At 44.4% G+C, this 27,042-nt stretch overlaps 1 protein-coding gene across 6 annotated transcripts in view; it reads left to right on the top strand.

Annotated features, from left to right (window-relative positions):
* PAG1 (phosphoprotein membrane anchor with glycosphingolipid microdomains 1) overlaps positions 1 to 27,042 on the top strand; it is a 123,637-nt gene that overhangs the window by 38,144 nt on the left and 58,451 nt on the right. Inside the window, exons 1-2 of one of the 6 annotated variants that reach the window (XM_068158569.1) lie at positions 5,644 to 5,844; positions 15,630 to 15,784. The exons of 3 other annotated variants lie outside the window; for them this stretch is intronic. The gene's annotated coding sequence lies outside the window, so the exon portion shown is untranslated. Of the gene's footprint in view, positions 1 to 5,643; positions 5,845 to 15,629; positions 15,785 to 27,042 lie in introns of those variants that run through there. 2 more of the 6 variants (XM_068158566.1, XM_068158565.1) reach the window with 2 other exon arrangements.

The raw sequence follows: 27,042 nt of genomic DNA on the forward strand, positions 1-27,042 counted from the left end.
GGTATCTTCTAGGAAATCAAATGCATGACCTTTCATATTTAGTGTTCTGACATATGAAGAGGGCATCGAGGAAGCTTGACAGTGTGTTCAGACAACTCCTCTTTCATGGATTTGAGAATCTAATTTCATTTGACTTGATCTGAAGGAAGTGTCCCTAAAATGACATTTTTCAGGGCCATTGTACATGCTGCAATGGACACATTTTTTTCTGTGTGTGATTGCTATCTGCTGAAAACATGGAACTGTGAAAATACTTCATTTCTTGGAAGTTGATGCCTTTTGATTTACTCTTGCCAATGCTTTTGAATGCAGCTAACCCGTGAGAGTTAGAATACTTTATACAACCAACTTCATGTTAGTTATCAGACCAATGGGATTATTCAGACCTTCTCATTATATTCATAGTTTGCCACGTAATTCCAGCACTTGATCTCCAACACCTACTGCTCTCAGCCTGGGGAGGAAGCAAGGAGGAAAAAAAAGCCATCAACAACAAATTACCCATGATGAATTTTTAGTAGCCTTTTTGTGTCACTAGGAGGCAGGACACTGTGGAGCAGACTGCTTGGGAGAATTACATAGAATTACATAGAATAAACCAGGTTGGAAGAGACCTTTAAGATCATCGTGTCCAACCCATCAACCAATCCAACCCACCTAAACAACTAACCCATGGCACCAAGCACTCCATCAAGTCTCCTCCAATGACAGCAACTCCACCACCTCCCCAGGCAGCCCATTCCAATGGGCAATCACTCTTTCTGTGTAGAACTTCTTCCTAACATCCAGCCTAAACGTCCCCTGGCACAGCCTGAGACTGTGTCCTCTTGTTCTGGTGCTGGCTGCCTGAGAGAAGAGACCATCATCCGCCTGTCTACAACCTCCCTTCAGGTAGTTGTAGACAGCAATAAGGCCACCCCTGAGTCTCCTCTTCTCCAGGCTGAGCAATCCCAGCTCCCTCAGTCTTTCCTCACAGGGCTTGTGTTCCAAACCCCTCACCAACTCAGTTACTGTGTATTTACAAGTAGATTTTAAATAGCAGCTTTACTGTGTAGTGCTAAGGATGCCTGGATGTTAAATGGTGACTTTTAAATGTCACTTTTCCAAACTGTTAAACTAGAGCTCTAATAATAATTCATTTAATCTGTTCTGATTGCTGGTAGCCAGTCAGTTAATAAGGTTTCTTCATTCAAAGCTCAACTGCATCTCTCTGAACTCTATTTTCTTAATTTAGTTCTGTCATTACTGTTGTCAGGAGCAATAATTCATCGAGTTTGACAGCAGGAGAATACCCAGCACTAAACCATGAATGCATGCATTTTCTGTTTCACTAGCCTGGAGTGCTCTTCAGGACGCTCAGAGGATGCCAGCACGAGAGCTGGTCAGCCAAGGTCTCCCTTTAGTCAGGGGAGGGATGTAGCTGCTTTTAGGACATGGTCCATTTAACTTCTTTTGGAGGCTTATTTTGTTGCACTGTAAGTCGCATCTTGCAAGAGCCTTATGGGATGCTGTAGTCTGAGGGGAATGTAGGTACCCAGTTGGAGGGTAGAATTCAGCTTCAGGCTGACATGTGTGTTAAGTTACTTCTGAGCATCTGGGTCCTCATGTGAGTGCAGCATTCCCATTCAGATCATTGGAGATGTCATCTCTGTGGCCAGTGGAGCCTGGAAAGCAGTGACACTCACCCCCAGTGAGTTGTGGAACACAGAACTTTCCAACCATTGCATACAGATACTTTAGGAATCATCAGAAGATGAAAACAACCAACCTAGTTAATGATTTCCTGGGCTTAAAAGTTCAGCTGTGATGAATGTTGAATAAGGCATGCCTCTTCCTTCAGAGATGTCTGTGGACTGAGAGGTGTTTAGGGGCCAGGCCTAGGGATGCCTGTGGTCACGAGGCAATGCCACCCCTCAGTCTACTGTCAGTCTTTGTCCATGCACAAATCTGATACAGAAAGAAATTTGTTTTCTTGTGAACATTTCTGAAGTATTCATCTATCTGTCTGATAATAATAGTAGCAAGAAGCAGCCTGATTTCATATCCAAAAGCCTTCTGGCACATCTCTCCACACATCCGTCCAGTTCATCTGCAAGTTCATCGCTGACCTGCTGTGGATTCAAATAAGCATCTGTGAGCTTTATTCATGGCTACTGCCAAAGTTAAAGATGAGCTGTAAGCAGACAGCAACACAGTTAACCTCATTTTCCCCTTTTAAATCCCTTCTTAAAATCTCCTCTCCATAATCCCTACCAAAAAAAAAACAACCCATAAATAAGAAGTAGGTTAGCAGTGTGTTACAGCCAGGGCCTCCTGTGCTGACTGATGCTGTCCCTTTGTTTCCTCCTACTTCCTTGTCAACCATTCATACCCATTATGAATCCATAGCTAACCATTAATGGACTTTTATTTTATGTTATAATATGACTCTCCAAGGCAAGAAGAGTCTTTTTAGTTCTCTTTGAGCACAGCTTTCAGCATACTCATATCCTGGCCTGGGACTCCTACATGCTGCCATAACACAAGGAAGAGAAAATAACTGTGATGGCTCAGTGTTTCACAACTGTTCATAGGCTTTTTCACAGCATCATGTGAGGAAAATGAATGTTGTTATCATATGGTGAAGGTGAAAAATTAAGACATATGTCTTACTAAAGAACATCCTTAAGTTCTTTGTTTAATTTTGAATGTCTGAGCTGAAATACAGATTTTTATTATTATTATTATTTTCATAAGTATCTTTTTTTTCTCAAGTATTTAATACCAGTTCTCCCAGCACTACCATTTGAAATCCAATCATAGAGTGGTTTAGGTTGGAAGGGACCTTAAAGATCATCTAGTTCCAAGCCCCCTGCCATGGTCAGGGACACCACCTATTTGACCACATAGCCCGAGGCCCCATCCAACCTGACCTTGAACTCTTGCAGGGACTGGGCACCCATAGCCCCTGTAGGCTACCTGTTCCAGTATCTCACCACCCCCATAGTGAAGAATTTCTTCCTTCTTTCTAATCTAAATCCACACTCTTTCATTTTAAAGTCATTACCCTTCGTCCTATCACTACACTCCCTGATCAATAGTCCCTCGCCATCTTCCTTGCAGCCCCTCTTCAGGACTAGAAAGCTGCTATGAGCTGTCCCTGGAGCTTTCACTTCTCAAGGCTCAACAAACCCAGCTCTCTCAGGCTGTCTTCACAGCCCCTTGGTCATCTTTGTAGCCTTCCTCTGGACCCAAACAAGCATGTTTAGTACTGCTGCAGATCATGAGCTTGGGAAATGGGAGGTTTGAGTATGGATGGGATTCCTGTGTAGAGTTTTCTCAAGCTTTCATTAGAGCTATTTGAAAGAACCTGGCCATGGTGGTCTTAGGTTGACAGCTGGGCTTGATGGTCTTAGAGGCCATTTCCAACTGAAACATTTCTATGATTCTACAATTCTATGATTTAGAGGCCTTTGCAACTGATTGCCATCCAGCTTTTAATGTTCTTGCACTGCCAGAAGCTGAGCAACATTTTCAGTTCTTGTTCAAAACATACACTCTTGGCATCTGTTCCTGCAGTCCACATCAGGCAGAAATCCCCCTTGAATTAAATGGGCCTTTTGCCTGACACAGCCTCTCACTATATTAGCAGTCACAGACTCGACTATAAGTTATTTTTGCTCTAGGCACATTCCCTAATAATTATCCTTTGCTAGTAAATACTTCACCATATCAGTGAGATACAAGAGCTTTTAATTCTTGAAACTCAGCAACCATCTTTTATTTCATGACAAGTTCTGTTGGAAGAGGAGTTTGGTTTGGGTTTATGGTAAGAGAGATCACACAGTAAGAGAAAGTTTTTATGATAAGAGAGAAAACAAGCCTGAGTGTCTAATTAGGACATTGCCTTATGAAACTACTACTTTATTGTATGTCAAATTTGAAGTTCTTCACCACTGAGTGCCTTCTGCATTAGAGATTGACGTGGCCAGGTCTAGGAGGGCTGGGGTGGGGGGGTTAAATGATTTTATTTCCCAGGTATTAATATTGAGTAGAGGCTGATTCGTGCTAGACTATAGTTTTCGTATGGATTTAATTCCACCAGGAATGAGGGTAGTGAAACGTGCTGTCTGGCAGCTGGCACAACAGCATTTTTAATCAAATAATAAGTTCCAGCTGGTGGGGAGTCAACTGGATTCTGAAGCAGACGTGACTTGATGCAGATCTTCCTTATTTCTTCACTAAAGTGCATTACCTTTGCACGTTAGGCAAATGTAAATGGAGGAGGGGAAGGAAAGCAAATCTGCAGGCTTGCTAGAAATAAACCTAGTCATTGTAACCTCATCAAGTGAGGTAAACAAGGGAGAATAGAGGGGTTTGTGTTCTGCTTGATAAATTATCCTGGAGTCTTCTCACATCTCGTGAAATGATTTCTGGTTTGCAGGTGTGCTGGTGATTGCAAGGTTCATTTTCTATACTCTGTCCTTGAATCCCACCTTCAGGGCTCTTCAGCTGCCTACTGCTATCCCTACATCAGGCAGTTCTAAGACTCAGCTTGACAGGGCCTGCTCATTTAGACTATACCTTGACAGGCTGGACCAGATGAACTACCTGAAGGGTGGTTGTAGCCAGGAAGGGGTTGGTCTCTTCTCCCAGGCAACCAGCACCAGAACAAGAGGACACAGTCTCAAGCTGCGCCAGGGGAGGTTTAGACTCGAGGTGAGGAGAAAGTTCTTCACCGAGCGAGTCGTTTGTCATTGGAATGTGCTGCCCAGGGAGGTGGTGGAGTCACCGTCCCTGGAGGCGTTCAAGAGGGGATTGGACATGGCACTTGGTGCCATGGGGTCATGGGGTCTGTGTTGATAGGTTGGACTTGATGATCTCTGAGGTCTCTTCCAACCTTAGTTATACTGTGATACTGTGATCCTTGAGGTCCATTCCAGCCTGGCATTCTGTGATAACTGCCACCAAAGGTCATCCTCACATTAGTTGTCAGTCTTTGCATGGTACTTAGCTGATAAGGTTACAGTAGGGTGGTGTGAACATTTAAGCCCAGCAGCAAAGTGGGGGCTCTTTCTGTTGTCACTTGTTTCAGACAGACTGTTTTCAGTAACCTTTTTTTCTCTGCTCTCCCTAAAACTGTAAAGATTTTGATGGGCTTGAGATAATGAGTATCTTATTGACACACAATGCTGAAACGATGTGATTGTGCTGCAAAGCAACCTCTAGTGGTACGGGAAAGGTCAGGGTATATTGGAAAACATCAACAGGTGCTGCATTTCTAATGATTTTCCTTGTTAGTTTCTGTGGCACGATCTAAGCTCAGTGGTTAGCCAGGACAAGCAGTTTATTCACCACCTGATGCTTGCTGGGGCTTGGTTCACGTTGCCAAAAGAAATGGCAAACATAACAATAAAAAGCAGTGTATGTGGTTAAGGTGGTTGCTCTGCTTGTTTTCTCCCCATCTGCAAGCTGAAGTGGCATGCCAGCTAGCTGTCTGTCTTGTTATTCTGCTGTTGGGTGTTCCTCACAGAACAAAAGTGACGTTCGGCGTTGCCCTACCAGAATCAGCAGGGGCTGGGTGGGAGGAGATGTCCCACAGCTCAGAAGCATGAACAGCAGAGGAGCTGGTAACTCCCATCCCATTAGCTACAGAGATTGGTATTTCACATAGTCCAGACTGAGATTATGAAAAAAAAAACATGTCTGATGGGAGGAGACTCTTTGTGAGCTCCACAATCTCCATTCCCCCCCGGTTGCCCTGAGGTCAGTTGTTTTAACCAGGAGCTGCTGCACAATAGCATGATCAAAGCCACCAGGAGCAATCAGACCCCTTCATGACATCTGCTGAAAGGGTTCTACAAGGTAAGTTTTCTCTTCAAAAATTTTGCTTCCTTTTACTTAATCTGTGTCTTCAGAACTTCATCCTCAGTAAAAGTCCCAGGGATGATACTTAGGGAAACTTAAATGTTGTGGAAAGTTCTTTTTAAGCCTCTGTTGTGCATTTGTAGGTCAGGAGATGCACTGGAAGCTTGATTATTGCTTGCTTTGTACCTGTGGTTGGTCAAAACCAAGGAGTGTTTTTATGTAGATGGCCTCAGTTAATGTAAGTCTATTAATCCAGGCTAGCAAGAGAGTATTGATTGCAGTATTTCTGCACTACCTTCTGTAAGTGATGAGAGGAAAAACAGAGCCAAATTGATCTCATAATTTGAGGAGGTATTTTGACAATCCAAATAAATATTCCTACAACCTTTGATTTATTGCTTATATTTCTGTAGTTACTGCCTGCTTCTGACAGTGCTGCAGTAAATGTCAGAGACCTTCTGTGCTGGGTTTGGCTTTGTGATGTCAGTTGCCTTGCTCTTCAGGTAGCTTACTGATGCTGTAAGTTAAAAATGGTTCTGAATGTGGAAAATGCAGAAAAAGGGAAAAAAAGTAGAATCATAGAATCAATAAGGTTGGAAAAGACCTCAAAGATCATCAAGTCCAACCTGGCACCCAAGACTTCATGCCTACTAAACCATGGCACCAAGTGCCACGTCCAAGTAATCTGAGAGGTGGCAGATACTAGTCGGAGTTTGAAGGAGACATTTAGGCAAGCTTTTATATGAAATGTTATGAAAAGTTCTTAGTAAGCTTTCGTTGAGCATTTGCAGTTCGGGAGAAGCTTGATTATTGCTTTGTGTCTGTGCTTGGTCAAAGCCCCAGACTTACTGAAGTGCAAAATGCCAGATTTTAAACGTGGTTTTTCTTAGCGCAGAAGCCAAACTGGGCCTTTTGGAAACATTACACAGGGAAAAGTTCATCCCAAGAGCAGCCAAGTGTATTTTGGCCAGGAGCGTTCCCATAGCACCAAGAGCCCAGCCCCAGGTCTTGTGTCTGACACATCCTGGACAAATGCTGTGTAATGCAGACAGACAGCAGCTTTTTGATGAGAAATGCTATCTCCTGCTTTCTTCTGCTCTCTCTGTTAATCTGGAAATCTTAACCCACATCTGGGAAACATTTCTAACATTAGCTTTGCTAGGAAGTGACATATTCACAGGAGGTGTTTAGGAAGAGACTGGATAGAGCACTTGGTGCCATGGTTTAGTTGATTAGATAGGTTGGACTTGATGATCTCAAAGGTCTCTTCCAGCCTGGTTAATCCTATCCTATCCTATCCTATCCTATCCTATCCTATCCTATCCTATCCTATCCTATCCTATCCTATCCTATCCTATCCTATCCTATCCCATCCCATCCCATCCCATCCCATCCCACCCTACCCTACCCTACCCTACCCTACCATACCCTACCCTTCTGCTTGACCTTGGCTGCATTGTTTTGGCTACATTCTGGCAAATTCTCTGTGCTTTCACTTGTCCCTTTGTGTTCAGGGAGGTAAAGAGGGGGGCAAGGTGTGGGAAGCTATTAGTAGCCACTCCTGGTTTTTGGCCAGGGGGGGTTCTTGTGCTGTTTATAAATTGTAAATACTGTATATATTGTACATAATCATTGTGTTTCATTGTAGATTGTAGTTTTGCTTGCAAAGACAACTTTCATTTGCTTCCAGCTGGGCTGGTCTGGCAAATTTAATTGGGGGGGGGGGGGGGAATTTTCAACCCACCACAACCTGCAAAGATTTGACCCACAGCCTGCTGGATTTAATAAAGTGGTGTCAGATTTGCAAGATTCATTTCAGTGAAAACTGAGAACTGAAGGGTACCAGATTATGTATTGGTCATGTAGCTTAAGCAAGCAGCTCTTTCAGAACTAATTAGTCTGTTTATGAAATAATAAATATTTAATGATTTGTTTGATTCTTATAAACAAATCCTGGTGCTTGTGGATGCTAATTACGTGAGCAGAGCCCTTCACTTTGCATGGGCAGAGTCATATTTGTGTTGAAGTGTTTGTTGTATGGGTGCCAAAAAAACAACCAAAAAACCTCATTAGGGTCTGATCCTTCAGACGTGCATGTGCTTAACTTGACTGCTCAAATAATGTTGCTTTGCCAATGTTGATTTCAATACTTTGATCATGAGATACCTCATCTGAAAGGGGGGAGGGAGGGGGAAATTAATACAGCAGTAATGTTGATCTCTATAAACAGTCATTAATGAGTACATGTTGCACCCTTCCCTGGAGGCAGAAAAACATGTTTTTGCTGAGCTGATGAGGAAAATGAAGTTGCTCACCAAAGATGCTTACTATCTAGAGATCCATTTTGCTGCTGCTATCTTAGCCCAAACTCAGAGTGACAGTTACAGGATCCTCCTGTGCAGGGATTTCTCTGCAGTGCCAAGGCTCTTACTGCTGTTCACTTCCACCAGCTAGACTAGGGAACACACAATGGCATTTACAAAGGTAAACAAGAATATCACTTCAGTGTCTTCACAAATTACAGGAGATAATTTGTTTGCCCAGTAGAGTGTTTACCATCCAGCAAGGAAGTAAAGTACTTTCCCTCCAGGCTTTCCTAAGTAGAAAAAAAATGACTGCAGCTTTAAGCTAAGCAGAGTCGCTGAATCGCTCATGTTAGCAATCAGGAAATCCTCAGCGGAGGGTTTGGGGATACAAAAGCAGAGCCCTGGGATCTAGCAGGGATGGGCTAAGGCAAGATTAAGAGAGAAGTACAGGAATAAAAGCAAAAAACTGTATGCAATTCATGAAGGGTGGGGAAAGGAGATCAGCAAGAAGATGACAGAAGTGGATTTCTGTGATTGCTGCTCCTGAAGGCTAGCTGGCAAACACTCCACCTGACAGCACTTCATGTGCATTTCTGCCTGGCCAAGATCTTGTTTATAACTACAACGAGGTATTTGAATGTCTTCTGCAGTGCTCCTGTGCGGTGCTCTTCCTGATTGGGTTTTCATGTTTATTTTCTCAAAGGAGAAGATGCAGGCTTCCCAAATACTCCAAGAAGAAAAGCCAGCCGTTTGTTTAAGCTGGCTCTCAACAGGCAGAAAGTTGCCTCCAAAAGAAAATGCTAATGTGTGGCTTTGGGCTTTCCTGGGAACACAAATCAACTGTTGTTTATATTTTATCTTTGGAGGGTTTGTAGGTGTTTTTATTTCTTCCTTGTTCTTTTAAGCCTTGTTTTTGCTACTTATCTGTCATCTTGCATAACTTTGATAGTGATCTTTGCAACAGTAATTTACATGAAGACATACATGGGTTTGTGAGTGCTTTCTTTACCAGTAGGCAGAATAGGAAGTCAAAAATCATCTGCTTTCCATTAGGTGTCTGTTTTGTTGTGCATGTTGAAACATATGCTGCTGCATGTGTGATGAGGCTAATTCTATCCTTGCCTTAGTGGAATTGTTCATACTGAGGTTCCATTCTGATGAATTAAATGAGAAACTATGACTAAATTCACAGTGGGCTCGTGAGGGATTGATTTGTTAAAGCCTGTACCCCTTGCTCAAAGCCCTGTGAAACTCAGCCAGCCCCAGGTGTACCCTGGCCTGCTGCTGCTACTGTGCTGCTCTGTTTCTTGAGGGTCAGCCAAAGGAAGCTAGGGCTGATTGTAGGCTTCAGGAGGCTCCAGCACTGCTTTGGATACAGCCTTGCTGTGAAATTACAATTGAGTCTTGGTAGCCCAATAAAAAAATCATGCAGGTCAGCCTATCCCAGTCTAACCACTTTTGGTTTCTGTGGCTCCAGATGGCATTCCTGGTACCTTTTGTACAACAGAAACTCATGAAAACAGAGCAGCTGTAAAGGTGAATTTTTGAGTGAGTTCATCATAGAATTGTTTAGTTTGGGAAAGACTTCTAAGATCATTGAGTCCCACCATCAACCTAAGACCACTGTGGCCAGAAAACCATGTCCCAACGTGCCATGCCTACAAGCTTCTTGAACACCTCAGGGGTCAGTAACTCCACCACCTCCCTGGGCAGCCTGTTCTAATGTCATCCTTGACTCCACTGCATTTGCAGATTACCCAAGTCAGGGATATTGCTGAGGATGGTCTGTGGCCAACCACATGGTCATTTTGACAATCCACATCCGAGGCTGGGTGAAAGGCATTGAAGGATTTCTCTTTAAGGGACATGTTAAACAGTGGGCACATTTAATTTTAGTTTTGTCATTTCAAGTCATTTCTGATACAAATGGTTGCTGGCAAACGAGATGTTAGGTCTACTATAATTTGGGGCTCATCCAAGGTTTCCTTTGCTCTGAATGCAGCTGTGCTCTTTAGTACTTAAATGCAGATGGAGCCTCATCCCTGGAGGTTTATAAGGCCGGGCTGGATGTGGCTCTGAGCAACCTGATCTAGTGGGTGGTGTCCCTGCCCATGGCAGGGGGGGTTGCAACTAGACGATCCTTGAGGTCCCTTCCCACCCTAGCAATTCTATGATTCTATGAGTGGTTCTGACCATGATAATGAGAGTCAATAACAGAATGTCCCTGCCATCACCTCCTTGGAAAAAAAACCTGAAACCCCCATGTGGCTGGCTCTTACTTTAATCCATGGCAAGCATAAAGGGCTTTAAACACATCTCTTAAAAGCTCCCCATGGGGATTTTTAGTGCAGAGTATAGTGTTACTGTGGAATACCTGAAAATATCACCAGAGTCTTATTTCAAAGAATAATGAAAAATTAGCAAAACCCCCAAACTAATCCAGCATTGAAGTAAAGAAACTAAAGCTTAGAATAAACTCCTCATCTCGTATTTTATACCACAATCATGGTGCACAAGATGTTCTGGCAAAACTTCCCAGTTCAGGTAGTTCACTGTGCACTGGGATGTTCACAATGTTTGTGTCCAGTTCTGGGCCCCTCAGTTTAGGAAAGATGTTGAGTTGCTGGAACGTGTACAGAGACGAGCAACAAAGCTGGGGAGGGGTCTGGAGCACAAGCCCAACAAGGAGAGGCTGAGGGAGCTGGGGTTGCTTAGCCTGGAGAAGAGGAGGCTCAGGTGTGACCTTATTGCTTTCTACAACTACATGAAGGGAGGTTGTAGCCAGGCGGAGCCTGGTCTCTTCTCCCAGGCAACCAGCACCAGAACAAGAGGACACAGTCTCAAGCTGCACCAGGGGAGGTTTAGGCTGGATGTTAGGAAGAAGTTCTTCATAGAAAGAGAGATTGGGCATTGGAATGAGGTGCCCAGGGAGGTGGTGGAGTCACCATCACTGGAGGAGTTTAGGAAGAGACCGGATGGGGTGCTTGGTGCCATGGTTTAGTTGATTAGATAGCGTTGGACAATAGGTTGGACTTGATGATCTCAAAGATCTTTTCCAACCTAGTTAATTCTATTCTATTCTCTCACTATTACCTTATGTTGTATTATTTGTCCTGTCAAATATGCAGGAAAGCAGGGACAGTAAAATTCTTGTAGAGCCTAAACATGTTGTGCATGCAGAGTAGCAATGCCTGTGACGAGGTTGCACTGCGTTTAGGTTCATGATGCCCTGTCTTTTCTGTTTACTTTGATTTTTCCCCTGACTTGTAGTTACTGAAGTCCCCAAAGATTACAGGGGCAGAGTGGCTAAAAGTGCTCTTTAATGCTTGACAGCAAGGCTCTGACAGCATTATACACACATTTTAAGCATGCTAACAATTGAAGGATAATGCTGCACGCAGTCTAGAGGATTTACAGAAGAGGCAAATGGGGATTTTGTGGTTTATGATGGAGAGCCTCTGATACAACAGTTTCAAAAAATTAGATTAGAGTGTATATCATCTGAACCTCCTTTTTTTTTTCCAGTTGTGCTGTAAATTTAATGACAAGGTTGTGTTGAAATGAGCTCCTGTGGTCTGCATGGAAGAAAATCAATCAGCGTGCACCTTCCCATTTTTCTATATCCTTGGTAGGGATGCAATTAAATTCAGTCCAAAAGGTCACAGTGGAGGGTATACATTAACCTCAGGCTAACCCTGTGTAAGACACTGCTGCTGAGAATGAGTTAATAAAGAGATCAGTTGGAGTTCTGCATTCTTTCTCTTTATTTTGTTTTTCATTTATTCACAGCTCTAATTACATCTCTGGGCATAACATTAGCAGATATCTAGAACAGTTGCAGTGCTGCTGATTAGGCTGTGGGCTAGTATACAGTGGAATCTACAGTGCAGTTCCACAGTTGGTGGCAGAAAGCGCTTCAACTCATCTGTTAGCCCTGTGTTAACATTAACTCCATGTGGATGAGCCAAGGCTTTGAGTCATTTCCAGAGTCTGATGATGTTTGAAACAGCAGTTGCAAGAAGTAGGTTTGATTCCAAAGTGCAGTGGAGATTCTGAATGCCATTTGCATTATTGCACACATTTGCTCCAGATGAGAGCAATTAAATTGCTTCTTGAGAATTGGACAAGTGCTTTGGTGGTGAAGAGAATCCTGACCTTTTTAACCTTTTTAAATTAAGTTATGGGGAGGTATTTGATCTTTAGGTCTGATTTGGGAGGCCTCTTTAAAGAGTGAGCCACATGTTTCCTGTATTAGCTGTTGAAGCAGAACCCTGGAGCAGTGTGACATTGAGACAAGAGATGGCATTTTTAGGGACAAGTTAGAGAAGCATAATATCCACCACAGCTTTTCCAGAGGCTAGCAGATCATCAAGTTTTACATCCAAAGCCATTTCTGCTCCTCCCTGGAAAGGCATTTACTGTTATATGGGACTGCAGAGTTTTTAATGAATATGTTGAACAATGGGGCACGAGAATGAGAAGTGTGAAATTTATACTTCAAATTGTGAGCTGGAGCCAGGGGAAGTGGATTTGGGCAAGTAACAGCCTGTTAGGCCAGCCTCTAGGGCATGTAGTATTTTAGAGCAAATTTTCAACAAGATAATAAAGAGAGGGAAGCAAATGGAAAAATGGGATGAAATAAGGGATTAATAATAAATACTCTGTGCCAAGGGGAGCTGTTTTGTCTTCAGTTCTTTTGCTGCAGAAAAGCAATAGATGTAATCCATCTCAATTTTGATAAAGAACTTGTGTGTGGTACCCACATGGAGATTTATCAGTAGGGGTTGGGGAAAAAGGAAATTCATGGGGGGGGGGGGGGGGGGGGGAAGAGTGGCTTGAATAAAGAGGAGATGGCAGCATTAGACTTGAAATGGGAGTGCTGGGCCAACTAATTAAGTTCCTCAAAAGAGATGAAACTTGCTTAATATCTTCCTATCATTGTCACAAGTAAGCAGTAGGACACTTAGGAATTTACAGATGACTCAAAGGTAAGAGTCACTGACATTTCAGATGAGGGGCATGACATCATATAAGAAGGATTAGGTTGTCTTCTGAGCTGATGTAATAGATACAGCATGAAATGTAATTGTGCCAAATGCAAGGCCATGCTTTTAAGGAATAAAGGATCTGAATTTAGTCTAGGAGCTGGGAACTCATTGGCTGAAAAAAACCATATAAATGCAGCTATGAGAGGTCATCCAGGACCAGGATTGTAGATCTATGGCCTCCTATAGATCCAGCATCCTAGGACCTATCCTATCTAGGATCAGGCTGCCAGAGAGCTGCTGCTGCTGCTAAGATAGATGCATGCCATGAGGATAATGGGTGAGGTATTTCTAGCGGGGAAGGGAAGTATTAACAATGTGTTGACAAAAGACAGCAAGAATAGTATGTGCCATTGATACTACAGAAAGAGGAGTTCAACCCAGAGCAAGCTTACAGAGGGGCTGTCAGGATGATCAGGGGTGATGGATCACGTGTTCTACCAGGAGGCACTGTAAAACACTTGGCTTGTTCAGATAATAAAGCAGAGGCTGAGACACTGCTGTCTTCAGGAGGGTAAGTATACAGGAGGAGAGAAAACACCAGGGGATAAAAAGTGCTAAATTTTAGGTTAAGTGACAGATTGAGCATCAGAAAAGTGAACAGGCCATGGGTGAAGCAAGGCCAGGCAATACAAGACTGAGGAAGCCAGGTTATCTCTCTTCACCTGGTGTAGCAGGGGTAAAAAGCAGCTCTGGGATGGAGCTTCTTCAGTTGGTGGAAGGGACTCGGGAGTCTTCTGTCAGTCCTGTATTTGTCTGAGGTGTTTCTCCTGAGGAAGGGGATGTGCACATGGCGCTCTATGCACGGATGTTTTAATTAAATTGCTCACTGCTTGCCTGTGTTTGAAGTGTTCCCTGGTGAGGTGTGTGTCTGTGCACTGCAGGCAGCAGGAAGGAAGATGTGTTCCTGTGTGCACAGATGCAGCGCAGCAGAAGAGGGGAAGAGCAAATTGCATCTCCTGAAGGGATGGCTGTCAGTCACAGAGGCTTATCCCAGGTCCTTTGCTGGCGTGACAATGAGCTGAGGTTCGGCTCCTCTTGGGATGATTGGTGATCACTGCTCCTGGGCACACCCTAAACACTGACCTGCCTGCAGAAAAGTAGAACATCTTGCTTTCTGTAGCACATAGGTTTCCTCCTTGGAAAACAAGTTGTGCTGTGAAGAAAACTTCAGCAGTTTCACAGGAGAGTTGAGGTGGGAAGGGAGCTCTCAAGCTCACCTGGTCTAGCCCCTTGCTCATGCAGAGACACCTAGAGCAGGCTGCCCAAGCTTTGGAATATCTCCCCAAATGGAGATTCCACCACCTGTGGAAAGTGGGTTGAAATCATGCAGACAGGCATCAGATGAGAAGATTCCTAGCAATTGCAGGAAGGTTTGGGTTGGAGTGTGGTTTTGGTGGGTAACACATCTAACATTAGAGAGAGCTTAAATGCTGCATCCTGCCTGTACGTAGTTCCCAAAGACAGAGTGGAGCTCTTAAGTTGATTCTGGTCAAGCTGACTCTCCACACCAGGCAGGTTATGGGTAAGCACTAGCTCTGCTGTGCCACCTTTCAGCAGTGCATAGTGTCAAAAGCAGGCATATAGGTATCCTTAGATTTTGTAGTTGTCCCATCAGTGCTCTGAGCAAAGTATGGCTCCTCCACTGCTTAAATGCTGCCTTTGGGACAGGACATGTGAAGGAGGGAGCTCAAGCATGAGAGGAGGACATGGCAGGTGGTTTGCCAGGCCCCAGGGTCTGCCCACAGCTGTATACACAGGCTTGGGTGGTGGCACCTCTGCATCAGGGTGATGCTTATGGTGTTTGAGTCAGAGGGTGCTTCTGCTTCTCCACTCATGGATGCTCATCTTCCCTTCTTGCTTATGGTCCTCTAAGGTTGGTAAACCACACTTCATTATTTCTGTTCTCCCTAATCTGGAAAAAGCAGAGCTTAAGATTTCACAGGAAATCCAGGCATTTGTTTTGTTCATTCATATGCACATGCTCGCGTTTCCTTAACTGCCACACAAGGGGAAAAAAAAGCAGAGATGACAGTTTATTCACTTAGGACACGTAAAGCCTGCTTTTTGGTAACAATGAGCTGTGGGGTTGTGCTGTCAGGCATCTGCTTAATGTTTGGGGTGTATTTTAAAGCTTGTTCTCACCCAGTCTCCATGCTCTGTTTACCCTTGACGTGAACAACGACACCTTTCAAATACATTAAACATATTAATCACTTTGGGGGCTGAAGCAGGTTTAATATGCAGTTTTTGGAGGGTATTGGACAGATTTCACTGTTGTGATTCCAAGAATTTTACTTGCTGATTTCCTCTGCTTTGAGAGGAAGACTGTCTTTTGTGTCAGACATGCAGCATGGCAAGCCAGCAAATGTGAGAATTGAGTGACTCAACGCTGCAAACAAGAATGTGTGATTTTCTTTCCTTCATCTAGTGCTGCTTAATACCACATCTCCCACCTCCATGTGAGTACAGCTTCTGCATTTCTGCAGTGAATCCAGAAAAGCGTGATCAGGGCTTTCCCCAAGGGGACAGAAGAAGCTGTGGCACCATCCAGCAAACCCACTGCTTCTCTGAAAGCTGCTCCACGTGAGTCAAAGGCTGTCATTTTATTTTTCATGGCATAAAGACCTACGAATGTGCTCAGCAACTGTGCTTTTCACTGCATAATTTTCGGGTTGGATGATGCCTTGGAGAGCAATTAATTTAATTTTTATATAGCAGCATGGTAAGAGTTCAAGAGTACTACTTAACCAGCATTGAACTTCACCTTGAGCACTGAGGTTCATGGGTTTATTCACTTAATACCTCTGGAATCAGTGGAAGGCGTTCCTGCCTGTGGCAAGGGGGTTAGAACTAGATCATAGATTCACCAGAGTTGGAAGGGATCTCTAATGGTCATCTAGTTTAACCCCAATGCCTTCCCCATCATTCCCCCCACTTTGTCTTCCCAAAGCAGCTTCTGCTCTACACCACCATACCCCCCTCCACCTTCATCTTCCCAAAGCAGCTCCTGCTCCTTGTACACCATCCTCCACCCTGCCTAAACAGCTCCTGCTCTACCACCACTACCATTTCTGCACCCATCCCAGAGCCAGGGGCAAGACCCTCACCAGCCAAGATACCACACAGAGCTCAGCCCCAGTAAGGAGGCCCAGCCAGCACCCATGGATGATATTGGAGTAGTCATCAATGTTGGCCCTAACAACCGGGGGGCCACTAGGCCCCCCGGCCTTTGTTGTCACCACCACCATCACCCAGTGTGCACCAGGGGCACTCACCAGAGATCAGAGGAGGATCCTCCAGCCCAGATGGGCTCAGCTTGGGGCTTCTGCCTTCCCTGCACGGGATTAAATAGGGGAGTGGGTGGGGAGGACAAAGTGGTCACACCTGGGGTCGAGGAGACACCAATAGAGCTCAGGTGCCCTGGGGTGTGAGGGGAAAAAGGGGAGAAATGGGGCAGGTGGGGTGCAAAAAGGGGCAGACTGTGAAACTAGTGTTACTGAGAAAGAATGGATATCTGGCTCAAAATCTCAGCTGCCCCCTTTTTTCCATTTTTTCCTTTTTTCCCTTTTTTTTCTTCTCCCTGAATTAAGTGTCCCAGTCTAGCAGCTCAAGGAAGAATATCTGCCTCAAAGACACCTTTGCAGGTTCTGGGTTCCTACTCTTTACCTTTTTAAGCTGCTCTTTTTCTGTCATGCTGCTGTCTACAGAGAGTAAGAAGGCTCCAGATGTGGTGGGCAAGCTCTGTTGTATAAATGTTGTCTAGTTTCATCTGACTTCATTAGAGAGGAACCACACTTCACTCCTTAGTAAGATCATCTTTTTTCCCTTAAAAAAAAAAAAAAATCATTTGGACATTGTGGTTTTCTTTCATTGTTCACAATTTTGACAGGCTGTTTCTACTAAAAATGATCATGCATCATATTCCAGCCTGTTAAAAAGGACATTACAACAACATAGTACTTAGAAAGTCCCATTTCTGCTTGGATTTGTCATTGTCTTTGACAACCTGTTTAGAAATTCTGTGTTTGTAACTTCCAGCCCAGACTTTCAGTGGAATGGGATGGAATGGAATGGAATGGAATGGAATGGAATAGAATAGAATAGAATAGAATAGAATAGAATAGAATAGAATAGAATAGAATAGAATTAACCAGGTTGGAAAATACCTTTGAGATCATCAAGTCCAACCTATCATCCAACACCATCTAATCAACTAAACCATGGCACTAAGCGCCCCATTCAGTCTCTTCCTAAACACCTCCAGTGATGGTGACTCCATCACCTCCCTGGGCAGCCCATTCCAATGGCCAATCTCTCTTTCTGTGAAGAACTTCTTCCTAACATCCAGCCTAAACCTTCCCTGGCGCAGCTTCAGACTGTGTCCTCTTGTTCTGGTGCTGGTTGCCTGGGAGAAGAGACCAACATCCGCCTGTCTACAACCTCCCTTCAGGTAGTTGTAGAGAGTGATAAGGTCACCCCTGAGTCTCCTCCTCTCCAGGCTAAGCAATCCCAGCTCCCTCAGTCTTTCCTCATAGGGCTCTTCTTTCCTCATAGTCTCTTCCTAAACACCTCCAGTGATGGTGACTCCACCACCTCCCTGGGCAGCCCATTCCAATGGCCAATCTCTCTTTCTGTAAATAACTTCTTCCTAACATCCAGCCTAAACCTCCCCTGGCGCAGCTTGACACTGTCCTCTTGTTTTGGTGCTGGTTGCCTCGGAGAAGAGACCAACCCCCAGCTGGCTACAACCTCCCTTCAGGTAGTTGTAGACAGCAATAAGGTCTGCCCTGAGCCTCTTCTTCTCCAGGCTAAGCAACCCCAGCTCCCTCAGCCTCTCCTCCTAGGGCTTGTGCTCCAAACCCCTCAGTGAGTATATCCACTGGGATTTGCACACACTGTATGCTTAGGCTGTGTCCTATCCCCACAGGAACCTTCATCCGCTGGACATTCAAATAATTATCCATTAGCTATGTCAATACTTGCACGAATATTTAACATTCACATCACAGTCTATAATGTACTTGCATTATTGTAATGTATTGACATTGATCTCAACAGAGATGTAAAATGTTAATTGCAGGTGCTTGTACATTCTCACTGCAGCACTGTCTTAGGTTAAGGATGCCACCGGGTATCAGAGGGGAGCAGCACCCCCCAAAACTCCTTGACCTGGTTCGCTGCAAGGAAGCAGTTCAAAGCCAAATGAGAGGATGAAAATATCTTTCACAGCTGTGACAGCACAACATATGTTACTACTTTGTGTGAAAATGAGCAGAGACAATTTAAACTCCGCGTTTGGCCGATTAGTCTTGTGGTGTCTTTTCTTTGACAATAAAGATGCCGTTGGCAAAGCCTATCCAGAAAGGATGGAGTGGATATTCCTGCCGAGACTGCCTAATAGATTGGGATGCTTCTGGCATACAGATATTTGTAGCAGATGTTTCCAATTAACTGTAATAATTCTGAAAAATAAATGAACTTTCTTCAGGATCTCCTCTATGAATATTGATGTGGCAGCAGCCTCCTCAGCCTGGAGGGGCTCACACTATCATCCAAGATGATAAAAAACTGAGAAGCGACAACTTGGCTCAAAAGCTGAAGGTCCAGGTCCTTGTGGGTGGGGAGAATGAGGAGAGAACTTCTGTCTCTGCTTCTTTGTGTTTTATGGCCCTCACTCGTGGTCAGCTCTGAGCGCCTGCCAAGGAAGGCAGCTTGGCTCCTGGGGCAGTGCCTGGGGACGGTGGCAATGCCACCACCTGTCCACAATGCATTGTCCTGGGCTGTCACACCCAGGAGACTCATTGATTTATACAGGCCAGTGTGGACAGTTGTAAAGCCTGTAGATGTGCCTAGTGCTAAAATGAAAGGATGTTTTCCTTGGGTGCTGGCACTTCTGAAGAATGCTTTGTCCACAGGGACAAGTGACCTCCTCATGGGTCCAGTAGCTCTCCATAGGGACCTGCACAGTTTGCTCAGAAACATTTTCAAGGATGCATGGAGATCTGAACTTGTGGTTTTGCTATGAAACACCAGAGTGAGCGTGGAGGTTCTGGTATGGATCTTCTCAGGGCCTTGGGACACTTGCTGTCTGCTGTTTACACTGATGGAAAGCTGGGTGTTGGTCTTTTCTCCCTTGTAACAAGTGATAGGATGAGAGAAAATAGCCTCAGGTGGCACTAGGGGAAGTTTAGGCAATGAAGTAATAGGCTGCCCAGGGAGGTGGTTGAATCCCTGTCCTTGGAGGTGTTTCGAAGAGGCAGAGATGTGGTGCTAAGGGACACAGTTGGGTACCAGCTTTGGTAGAGCTAGAGAGTGCTTGGACTCAATGATCTGAAAGGGCTTTTCCAACCAAGATGATTCTATGATTCTACTTTTATGAAAAGGCAGGGAGTCTTCCCCAGCTTGCACACACTTTCCTGTTTCCTGTGGCTTTATTTGAGCAGAGTTGCCTTTCTTATCAAGTCCATGTTGCTTTGTTTTCTGCCTTATGGGTGTATTTGTTTTCAAATCCGGAGCTAAGTCTGTGTTTTGATTTGAACTCTACAACTTAAATATTTTTATTGGTGGTTTGGGTTTTTCTGAGTGCACCAGCATTTTTTGCCAGTTCTATTTGTTACTTTTTTCATAGCTTTGTTGCAAGACACATCTTTGCTCTGATTTCACCTAGTCCTTCTGACACTCTTAAAAACTTGTTTTAGTTTTGCTTTTTCAGCTCGCATGGTAGATGCCGCTTTTTGGCAGTGATTGCAAACATCCCTAGTGTCATTCCTTTGCTTTCAGTTTTGCTCCTTTCAAAGGTTAAAGTCATGAATGATAGTAGTGGAACTAGGCACGCTCTGTTTTAAGATTGCCAACTCAGGCTCCATGAGAGAACCTGGCCTTGTGGAGCTCCTGAGCATTTACCAGGCAGAAGCAGGATCTCACTAGAGAAAGGGAACTGGTACAAGGTTATCCTGAGGTTTGTCAACTTTTTGTTCCATTAGAAAGATAATTAAATCTCATTTCAGGGCACTTTTCCCTAAGCTGTGTCTGAAAGACTGCTGGAAAGACAGCTCCAGCCTGACAAGAATCTCAGGTGGCCATCCAGCCCAGCCACCAAGCGCATTGACCTTACTGCTTGTCGTTCTAGCAGAGATATCCATCGAGCCCGCTTATCTTGGGTTGCCTGTATATAGCCAGAGTTTTGGAGATCCATCTTTCTCCTTTCCAGCTGCAGTGCTCCAGCAAGTGTGAGCCTGAAAGGAATGTTTCCATGCTGATCATGGGCTGGCCCAATGGCCAGAATGAGGTACCCTCAAGCAACAAGGGCAGTGCTGCATCCTCTTTTCCACACACAACTCTCTTAAGCCACCTCATCTGTAACATTTGTGAGGTGTCCTGCTTGTAATGCTGCTGAGTAAAGGTCCCTGTTCAGAGCAGGGACTAGCCCAGCCACGTGGGAGAAAACTTCCAGGCTGGTGTTAGCTGTAAAAGCCACCAGGAATTAATCTTCCCTTTCATTCCTGTTCATTGCTCCTGCCCTTTTATGCAACAAGGGTATTAGTGCTGTTGCAGTGCGAACCCATTGTGCAGGACCCTGCCTGCTGCTGTCCTTTGACACGAGCCTTCAGTTACCGCTTGCTGCTTCTTTTGGCTCCTCAAAACTCATCTTCAGGAGCTGTAAAGGGTCCATGTAATGTTTCTTTAGAGAAAGCCCAGCTGGCTGTGTATAACCTTAAAGCCACTTCATTTTCCGGTGGTTTACTTCACATTATCCGCTTTCAGCAGCGGACCGAATGTTTGACAGACAAAAACTTTTAACACTGCCAAATAGCTCCTTGCAAGGCTCTTTTTTTTCCCCTTCAGGGAGCTGCTGGCAAAGCAAACTTCCTCACTAGTTTTCACCATTGGGGAGTGTCTGTAATTTATTGCAGAGTCAGGAAAACACAGAAGATAAGGTCTCTGCAGTGACAGAAATCCTTCACGCTCTATGTGTGCATCTCTCTTTTGTTTTCATGCCTTCTTCTGTCCTTCAGGCACAACTAACAAGAACATAAAATTACATGGTGGGGGTAGGGCTTTTGCTTTTGTCTTTTTTTTTCAATGTTAAGACAGGATTGAGGATAGCAAAATGATGCTGAGTCAAAAGAGTCAACATCTGTAGCTCTTCCAGAGCCAAAGAAAGAATGAGATCTGACAAGGAAATGGAAATGATAAAGCTGAAAACACAGCTGTGAGGGGTAAGGGACTCCTACAAACTCCATTTGTATTGGAAAAGACTATGTCAAGAGCAGGGTTTGGATCTTCCTGGCTGCATGCTTGCATGGGACAGCATGTAGTTAAACCAATTCTTGTAAAAGCTTCATCCTGAGCAGGCAGATGTCGGGAGGAATAAATGACTGACTCGGCAGTGGAGGCTTGTGGTGGATGAAGCAGTGGTGCTCCTGCACACTGCATCAGGTTCTGGGCTTTTCCACCCACACAAAATCAAAGCATTTCTAATGATTTCAACAGAGCACAAAAATTTACACAGGCAAAAATAGGATTTAAAGTGGCAAGCACGATGGGAATGCAATCCTTCATTGGCAGTGGTTTTGCCCCTTCTGTTTTAACCGCTTTCTGGTCAGAGTGCAGCAAGAACAAAGCCTTGGTCATCTGAAATTATTTTCTAGGTGTTTTGAGAGCTTGTATTGCAGCACAGATGAAGTATTAAAGTAGCATTGCTTGGGCATGCCTGGGGGATTTATGTTGTGCTGATTCAGTGATAGATCAAGTAGGTAATAGCCAGTGCTGTGAGTGGTTCTGCTAACACTGTCAGAGGAGGGGGCTGGGGCAGCTGGTGGGGGAAGGATGGGGTTGCACCTGCAGCAAAGGAGTGGCCAAAGAGCAGACACATCAAGCAGAATTCAGTGATGATAGGTCACAGGTAACAGCAGAGCTGAACTGGTCTGATCTTTGTGTGTATTTACCAGTGAGTTGGTACACGCAGTTATACTGCATCGTAAATACATACTTTGTCTGGAGGCATGGCTTCAGTTGCTTAGCCTTTTATGCCCTCCTTCCTGTTAAATATTTGCTGTAAGAGCCCAAAACAGCACTGTGAGTGTTTTATGGTTTTTTTGCAAAGAGCTTTTGGCAATTACTGTTGTATCAGTAAGAAGCAACATGAAGAGCAAAGCATTTGACACCTCCTGTGCTTACTGACATGCAAAGAGTGGCCTCCTATTTAACTGAATAAATATCTAAATGACTGCCTAACTCAGTCATTGCATGAAGCTCTTCTTGGCCATAAGCTCATAAAACACAAGTGCAGTAAGCTTTGCCTGATCAGAAGTGGGCATTAATAGAAAGACTGAAAAGAAATTGATTTGTAAGTCAGGAGATTTCTCTGTCTGCAAGACCTGTAATTTTTGGAAGCCTATCTGCCAGCCCAGTTACATCTCTCTGGAGCAGGTCTGTATGTGGCTGGTATGTCACAGCCCTAATGTCTGTGGTTTAGTTTTAAAGGGGTTAAGAGATAACCCCAGCCTCGTTGCAGTTTATCTTCCCTGTGTTCTATAAAATTAGGAAAGCAGAAAAATTAAGATATGGTTTTTTTAATTGGCCCAATTGGCATTGACAGCTCTGAGGCTTCCAGTGGCAGGGAATAGGAATTAGTTTCCCAGGGCATGCTTTCCAAGCTGATGTTCCTGGGAAATTTGTCTGAGCAAAGATTCAGGCTCTGACTCGCTGTGAATTCTGATGTCTAATAAAGAGAGGATGCTACCCTGAAAATCTGGTGATATTGAACTAATATTGTGTCTTTCCCCTCCTCAGAGAGTAAAAGCAAGGGTGGGGAGGGTACAAGTCTAATTGTGTTATTCCTGAGACCTTTCAGAGAAGGTGAGGCTTTCCTAAATATAGAGCATGAGTGATTTGTTTCCTTTGCCCCACTGCTTTCAGAGGAGATGTCTCTCCTTGCTTGCACTGTGTACGGCACACTCCTCTCCCTGACTGTAGGGTGAGCAATGCTTTGCTGCCTGGGTTCCCACAGCAGCAGCAAGCAATCTTCTCTGAAACTAAGATGCTCTTCATCACCAAGGGACTCTTGCTGATGTCTTGGGGGCAGCAGTCAGGGTCCCCGTGGGGAAGTTCACAGCTGCCTGCAGCTGCTCCGGCACTTTCCTTGCAGAGGGAGGAATGTGGATGAAGAAGAAAAACTGTAATGAAATCCATTAACAACTGTTGGGAAGGAAACAGGCTGGGGAAGATGAATTCTAGTAGAACAAAAACTGTTTATACAAAGCCACTTTTTGTGTTGCAATGACTGACAGCTATGAAACAGGATGGCCTCTCTTCCCAGGGCTGTGCTGGATGGCAGGGCAGTGGAGGTGGAGAGCCCCAGGCATGCTCCCCACTCTGACGTGGCATGGAGTGCCCCAGGAACGCTTCTGAGCTTTGGGTGGAGGTGCTGGCAGGAGTAACTGCCCCACTGGCTGCCCAGCTGCTGCCTTCCCCACACTCCAGGGAGGGGAGCCCTGTAAAAGCCAAGCTGTCAGTACAGAGAGGTGTACGTGCTTGGGGGGGAGGGAGGGGAAGGTGGTGTGCCTGCATGAGGGCTTCTTTACTTGTTCAGCTCCCCTCAGGCTTAACAGAAAATGTTTTTCTCACATCCCTGTCTGTCCATCTGGCTGCTTTGGTGTGGGAGAAAACACATGCTGAAGCCCATACAATTCTCATGCATTGAATGCAAATACTGAACAAGAATTTCAGGATTTGGTTAAGTGTGGAGGTTTTTCTAAAGGTAGGCTGATGTGATCCTCTGTGGTGGGCAATTACATCTGCTGGCAGAGCTTGCTTGAGCAAGAAAATCCCATCTCTGCTCCCTGTTTTAGGCATTTGCCAGCATCTTTCCCAATCCAGTAAGTTGGCATAGGCAATTTGTTTACTATTTTGTCCAGGGATTTCTGTTCAGCATGGAGTCTGGAGATGGTGAGTAGGCTTCTGCTAACCAGTTGGCTATCTCAGCAACCTCTGTACAAAAATGGCAGAGGTCATGTTCAAAGATTTAAAAAAACCCTTGTTATTCACAAGTTACTGCAGGATTCCTTAAACACTGTGTTCCATTCCCACTGGCAGAGTGATTTGAAAGGGTTGTTTTCCCAAAACACAGACAGTATGCTGGAAAGTCCTTCTTGTCTGAGCACAGGTCAGAGCAGCAATGCTCTTTGGTCCACACCAGCCTTCCAGTATTTGAAGGGGGCTACAGGAGAGCTGGAGAGGAATTTTTACAGAGGCATGGAGGGCAGGACAGGTAATGGCTTCAAACTAGAAGAAGCTGGATTGAGATTAGACATGAGGAAGAAATTCTTCCCCATCAAGGGGGTGAGGCACTAGAATGGTTGCCCAGTGAATTTGTGGAGGCTTCAACCCTGGAAGAGTTCCAAAGCAGGTTGGATAGGGCCTTGAGTAGGCAGGTCTAGTAGGAGATGTCCCTCCCCATGGCAGGGTCTTGGAAATAAGTTCACTTTAAGGTCCCTTCCAACCCAAACCAGACTGTGATCTGCCACCTGCCACAGACAAGAAGAAGGTGATAGGTGATGGCACACAAAGAGCGGGTAGCTGCGAATCTCATCCCTTGAAAGGAAGACATCATGGTAGACAAAGGCTTGTTGGTGATCATCTGTCTCAGCAGCTTTGACTTGGCATCATCAGCTTTATTGAGCTGTGATCCTGTAGAGACTTGCTTAGTAATTACAAGGTAAATAAACTCTCTGTTGCAGGTGGTGGCTTTTATATATCAAAGGCTGGTGGAGGAGAGGCACATCAAAGGCTGAGCCTCTGCTTTCTGGCTGTGATTGATTTTTGATGCTCAAGATGCTTTCCATGATTGATTCTCAATGCTCAAGATACTTTCCATGAGGTTGTTACTAGTTATTAAAAATAAAGATCAACAAGCAACCAGCTTCTGTCATGTCTTTATGAACAGATCCTCTCAGAGATCTTCTGGTGGCCAGGCACCTCTGGCTCACTGGGCCACGTCATCCTCAGAGCTGTTTCTTGAGAGTATACTTGAAAACCAGGGCAGGGTCCAGTTTCTCAGCACCCTTGCACAAGCCTGGCTTTATCACACACTTGAGAGGTTTGTTCTTTTAAGTTTCCTTTGTGGACCAAGTTTGGGTGAGGCTTTCAGGTGTGTGCCAATCCATCCATGACTATGTCCAAGGAAGAACACAGTTTCAAAGAGCAATACAATACTAGATATAAAACCACGTCTGATCTCTCACAGGTAGTGTGGTGTCCAGGCAAAAAGCATGAAATCCCTAGACAACAGAAAGAAGCTGCAAGTGCCTTTTCTTACTGATCTATTATTCATCTGCTTCAGGAGCTCTGTGAATTTGAGGTGCCAGCAGCTTCTTTAGGCTGCCTTTTTTGTTTGTTTTGTACCAGTAACATAGGTCAAACATCAGGCATTATTGCCATGTGAAGCAGGTGCATGGGCAGCCAGCTTTCTGCTCTGTGCAGGACTCAGGAGGACAGCACAAAAGCCTTGATTGCCCTAAGAAATGTTTGATGTAATTAACCAATATTTATGTTTTGAAGAAGATGAAGGCTGTCAATCTTGTTTTTCCTGCTTTTTGAACCAGTTTTCACTGTGAAGGATACAGTGATAAGCAAAGAGACCAAGAGCTGCTAGCTGACAAGATGCAATCCCCAACCTGCTTTTCCTGAAATGAATCTTCCAGCATTAAACATTATCTCCATGCACTGTGGTTACATAAAAGTTTCTGAGAGTGGTTTCTTCTTTTCTTTTCTTTTTTTTTTTTTTTCCCTTTTGCCTATCTCATGTTTGATGAATAAATAAATGCTGCAGACCTCTTTACCACTGATTCAATACCTAAATGTGCTTCCAACAGGACTTGTGTGCCTTGTGCAAGTGCTAGCACAGAGAAAGTTGCATGTCAGGAATGACTTTGCACACAGTGCAATTTCCTGAATGCAACCAGTTGTATCTGCTGTGGTTTTGCTGAGTGTGAGGCCACTTTGAGCAGCAAAACTGGGCTTTGGAGGTGTTCAGGAGGAGACCTGATGGGGTGCTTGGTGCCATGGTTTAATTGATTAGGTGGGTTGGATTGGTTGATAGGTTGGACGCGATGATCTTGAAGGTCTCTTCCAACCTGGTCTATCCTATCCTATCCTATCCTATCCTATCCTATCCTATCCTATCCTATCCTATCCTATCCTATCCTATCCTATCCTATCCTATCCTATCCTATCCTATCCTATCCTATCCTAATTCAGACAGGTTCAACAGCATCAGGACTCAGAAATCCAAGTCAGAATGCAGAAGAGTTGTGACTGGTGATGAAGGGCTGACACTGGCATCCTCCTTCTCTGCTGTTCTATCGTAGTTTGTCAGCAAATACAGGAGGATGTCATTCCTTCTCTCTTGCATTTATAATCCCAGAATGAAAGCTTCAAGTCATAAATGGATCTGTGTCTTCTGGTGGTTGTTTTACTAATTAGCATAGGGGTTGCTTCCATTTCCAGAACCTCTGCCCACTAGCATCCTATAGTAGTTAATTACCAGTATCCTATACTGGTCAAATATTTTGAGCTCACTTTAATCAGATTTTGTATATATAAATATATATATATGTGTGTGTGTGTGTGTTATATTTTATATCTATGTGTGTGTGTGTGTGTATATATATTCTTGTGCATTTAGAGTTCAGCAAATTGATTTAGATAATCAGATCACATCCATATAGCCAAATAATTCAGAAGAGTTTCTCTTGGTTAGCTCTGACAATACAGGATAATGGATTTGCACAATTCTTCTAACTGAATCTGCAAACATTTGAATGTCATGAGTCAGAAGG

The sequence above is a fragment of the Melanerpes formicivorus genome, unplaced genomic scaffold (assembly GCF_026170545.1).
Source record: "Melanerpes formicivorus ecotype bairdi unplaced genomic scaffold, bMelFor1.0.p_v2 SCAF_40, whole genome shotgun sequence".
Classification (NCBI taxonomy): Eukaryota; Metazoa; Chordata; class Aves; order Piciformes; family Picidae; genus Melanerpes; species Melanerpes formicivorus.